At 49.2% G+C, this 5,082-nt stretch overlaps 1 pseudogene; it reads left to right on the forward strand.

Annotated features, from left to right (window-relative positions):
• Window positions 1-3,838: 3,838 nt before the first annotated feature.
• LOC142847093 (large ribosomal subunit protein eL13-like) lies at window positions 3,839-4,523 on the forward strand (annotated as a pseudogene).
• Window positions 4,524-5,082: the final 559 nt, after the last annotated feature.

Genomic DNA, 5,082 nt, shown 5'->3' on the forward strand with positions numbered 1-5,082 from the left:
AGTCTCAGTACTTCCCATGGAAGAGTGTGCATGGGGTGTGTGTGTGTGTGTGTGTGTGTGTGTGTGTATGCTGTGTGTGTGTGCTACAGCATATGTATGTAGGTCAAAGGACAACCTCAGCTGTCTTGGTCTGAGACAGGATTCTTTGCCGTCTGACACTGACCACACCAGGCCAACTGGCCCACAAGTTCCTGAGGAGCCACTTGCCTCCTCCCATCTCACTGCATCCACTTTCCGGCTCACTGGTGGTAAGAGTGTTGGGGCTACAGGTGTGCCGTGCTCTATCTTGTTTTGCATAGGCTCTGGGGAATCTGAACTCAGGTCCTCAGGAGTGCACAGCCAGTACTGGGGAGTCATCACCCCAGTCCCTCCCCCAAGTCATTTAACATGGGCTTGTTAATGTGGCTTGCAGATCCCCACGGCTGTAGGCCAGAGCTCAAGGTACCACAGTGAAGATACAGCTGCTGGGCAGGCTATGATGAGGGCGCAGGTTTAAGTTCTGAGCTTACACTTTGCTGTGTGATGGTGGGTGAGTCACCTGGCCCCTGGGAGTCTCCACTTTCTCATTGACAATCTGGGAATTTGTGACACCCACCTTACAATTTTGCTGTAGAGTGTTATTTAAGACAAAAAAAATTGAAATCACTGTTTAGTTACAGACCACCTTGTTTCAAAAGGATCTGGAGCAACCAGAACGCCCTGCGTAAAATATCAAGTGCTATGTGAGCCTTTTAAAATGCAAATGCTCAGCCCAAGCTTCTCTGCTCCAAGCAGTCTCCTTCTAGTCAAAGAAGTTATCACCTGTAAACAAACTTGCAAGAATTTCCAAGGCCCAGCGGGCTGGCTGAAGATACCCCCACAGGCCCGCCCGGTGCAATTGGCTCAGCCCAGGTGGGTGGAAGACAGGGCCGGGAGGCACCAGGCATGGCAGGCAGGTAGGCATGCGCCGTTATGATAAGTGGGGAAATGGGAAAGAAGGAGAAGAGGAGCAGTCCATGTGCTGTGGAGAGAGGCAGAACTGAAGACCTAAAGGTGGTGAGGAACAAGCTGATGACTTCCGGGCCTGGGATGCTGCCCAGGGCCATGTCTAGGTCCATGGCCCTACCACAGCCAGGGTCTTTGTGAATGTCCATGGCTCCTGTTACCACTGAAAGCCATACAGATGCCCGGGGTCTGGGCTCCACCTGAGGCCATGTTGGCGTCCGAGAGTCATGCTGCCACCATGTCTGTCATGCTGATCAGAGTGTCCAGTGATGCCACCCAGGGCCATGGTGACATCTGGGCCTCACCTGCTACTTACAACCATGTCTGGGTCTGTGATCCTACAGCAGGGGTTGGTGTTGATGTCTGTGACCCATACTGCCATCAGAAGCCACACAGATGGCCTTGTTGGTGTTCTTGGCCAGACTTGGAGGTTGGGGAAGGATATCGGATTCTGTCACACCCTTTGCTGGCCCTGGGAGATCTGGCCCTGCCCTACCTGGGAGAGTTCACCCTTCAGAGAGCTGGCCTTATTGACCATAGCCCTGAGAAAACTGGCTCCAACCCTCAACAAGGGCACAGGAGAGCTGGCTCTGCTCCTTGTCTGAGAGGGGCAGTCCCAGCAAAGGCCTGAAAAGACCAACTCAGCTACCACCCAGGCCCACATCCAGGGAATTGAGTCAGCCCACCCCAACATCTACCCCATCTCTGACCTGTTGGAGAGCATGAGGGACTGGTTCATAGGAACCCTAGCTGCTGAATCTCCATGACTTGAGGCAACAGCAGGATATCCAAGAGGGGAGTTGATGAGGATCCAGTATTAACCAGAAGACAGAGGCCTTGAACCAGACCAATAACTCATCGCAATGAACACTTGCAAGTAAAGCTGTTTGGACAAAAGGGTCAACTGCAGGACACACTGCAGCTCCCAATGCTGCTAAGACAAATGAAGAGATAATGGAGAGGCAGGAAAGATGGAGGAGAGAAGTGTTTAATTAATTTTTTTTAATTTTTCTATTGGGGTAGGGCCCTGAAAAGATGAAGGATGGATATGGAGGGACTGGGAAATGAGCGAGACTGGGGGCATGATGTGAAATTCCCAAAGAATCAATAAAAAAAAATGGTGTTTAAAAAATTTCTAAAGAGGGCTAGAGAGATGGCTCAGAGGTTAAGAGCATTGCCTGCTCTCCCAAAGGTCCTGAGTTCAACTCCCAGCAACCACAAGGTGGCTCACAACCATCTGTAATGGGGTCTGGTGCCCTCTTCTGGCCTGCAGGCATGCACACAGAAAGAATATTGTGTACATAATAAATAAATAAACAGATAAATATTTTTTAAAAATTTCTAAAGAAACACTGGGCCAAAATGTCTTGTCTATAGGACTGATAGAATTATATCAAACCTAGACATACCTTTTCTCCTACGTTTTTAAAAACTGAACAGATTGTTTCATTTCCTTAGACTTTGAAGCTTTGTCAAGCTGGCGTGCCTGTAAAGACTGAGATGAGAAGCCGGGCGGTGGTGGCGCATGTCTTTAATCCCAGCACTCAGGAGGCAGAGGCAGGCAGATCTCTGTGAGTTCGAGACCAGCCTGGTCTACAAGAACCAGTTCCAGGACAGGCTCCAAAGCTACAGAGAAACCCTGTCTCAAAAGCCAAAACAAAAACAAGCAAACAAACAAAAAGACTGAGGTGACATAAATAAAACCCTTGCCTGACTCTCAGAGAGCTCCGTGTACTACTGGTTACTACCGTTATTACTTCATAACTTGTTATTGTTGCTATTATACCAGGAAGGATGCTATTCTTTTACATCATTGATTAGTCATTATTATTCATTATAAAACAAGTAATGGGACTTCACTACGAGCTCCGCGAGGTCCACTAATGTATGGATATCGCCCCAAACATAATCTTTGATTGCCTACTTAATAGCCTACACACAGAGCGGTGGACTGTTATGATATGTCCACATGTGTCTAACTGTAAGGTGTGTCCTATAGGAACAGCAATCGCTAGCCCTTAGAGGGCACTACATCTGTGGAGGCACTGCCTAAAGAGCTCTATAGGGCTAACGTAATTCCTGTAACAGCTCTAGCGAAGTTGGTTCTACCCACATCTTGCTGCTGAAGAAACAGACCTGGGTGGATGGCTCAGTGGATAAGGTACTTGCTGTGCAAGCAGAAGGAGCCGAGTTCGGATTCCCAGGACACAAGCCAAAGCCAGGAGCCACAGTGAATGTCTGGAATCCCTGGGGAGGTGGAGTCAGGCCCACCCCTGGGGTTTGCTGGCCTGCCAGTTCAGTCAACCTGGTAACTCCAGATTCACTGAGAGACCTTGTCCCCAAAAATAAGGTGGGGAACAATAGAGCAAGATACCAGAAGTCAATCTCTGGCTTCCACCAGGCCCATGCACCTGCACGAGAAAGAGAAGAAACTGAGGTAGACGTGCACACCTTTTCTGATGCTCATGTATCATCAGACTGTAGAACTGGTATCAAAACCAGAGTCTGTTGCCAGATTCCACCTGTGTCTCTGCGGGTTACTGAACCACACCTGGCTCCTTCCTTACTGCGAAGGGATTCTCTCCCACGCCTTCCTTGGAGCCTTCAAATGGTAGGCCAGAGAGGGTTTGAAGGGTCAGTGCAGTATTGTCAGTATTGTCTTTGTTCTGGGCCTCCAGGCAGGTGTACATGAGCTACGTCAGCCTGCACTGCTCACTTGGAATACTTCCTTGTTTGCTTTTTCACTTGTCTGGCGCCTGTAGACACTGGAATGAGCAACCATGGACTGCAAGAAATGGAAGAATCGAGCACTGGGTCCTTTCCACTCGGCCGTTCTACTGCACTGGAGACAGCCATGGCGCCCAGCTCGAATGGCATGATCTTGAAGCCCCACTTCCACAAGGATTCCGCAGCAGCAAGTATATGCTTGGTTCAACCAGCCAGCACACAAGATCTGCAGACGCAAGGCCCGGCAGGCGAAAGCATGCCCAGCACCCCGCGTCTGGTCCCATCAGGCCCACCGTGAGGTGCCCCACAGGGAGATAGCACACCAAGGTCCGAGCTGGCAGGGGCTTCAGCCTGGAGAAACTCAGGGTGGCTGGTATCCATAAGAAAGTGGCTCGCATCCTCGTTTGTATAGTGGTGAGAAAAAAAAAAAAAAAAGAGAGAGAAAAAAAAAAGAAAGTGGCTCGCACCATCGGCAGCTCTGAGGACCCAAGGCGGCGAAACAAATCCAGAGTCACTACAGGGCAAGTGCAGCGCCTGAAGGAGTACCGCTCCAAGCTCGTACTTTCCCCAGGAAGCCGACTGCTCCAAAGAAGGGAGAGAGTTCTGCTGAAGAACTTAAATTAGCCACCCAGCTAACAGGACCTGTGATGCCCATCTGGAATGTTTATAGAAAGCCAGAGTCTTCACAGAAGAGAAGAATTTCAAGGCTTCTGCCAGTCTTTGCATGGCCCCGGGCCAATGGCCGGCTCTTTGGCATCCGAGCAAAGAGAGCAAAGGAAGATGCAGAGCAAGATGTTGTAAAGAAAAAATGATGTTGGAATAGTGCAATAAATTTTCTAGAAAGAAAGAAAGAAAGGAAAGAAAAAGAAAGAAAGAAAGAAAGAAAGAAAGAAAGAGAGAGAAGAATCTTAATCTGCTGTTTGAACTTCAACCTTAGCATGTTCCCCATTTGGGAAAGTGTGGCGCTCTAATAGTTGAGCTCAAATGAGTTGGCTGCTGCAATCTGAGAGGAATGTTCTCTCAGCCCTCGTTCGGGGCAAGAGTTTTGAAGCTGGGAAGGCCTGCAAGGCTCTGGGGTGAGAGACTCAATGTGCTTTACTTGGAACTCTGGGTTTGAGGCTCAGGCCTTTTTTCTGCCTTCAGTCGTTTACCCAGCCAGAGTCTTTTTCTTTAAATATTTATTTATTATGGATACAGTGTTCTGCCTGCATGTACGCCTACAGGCCAGAAGCAGGCACCAAACATCATTATAGATGGTTGTGAGCAACCATGTGGTTGCTGGGATTGAACTCAGGACCTCTGGAAGAGCAACCAGTGCTCTTATCCTCTGATCCTCCAGTCCCAGAGTCTTTGAGACAGAGCTCCCCAAAG

This window comes from Microtus pennsylvanicus, chromosome 3 (genome assembly GCF_037038515.1).
Source record: "Microtus pennsylvanicus isolate mMicPen1 chromosome 3, mMicPen1.hap1, whole genome shotgun sequence".
NCBI lineage: Eukaryota > Metazoa > Chordata > Mammalia > Rodentia > Cricetidae > Microtus > Microtus pennsylvanicus.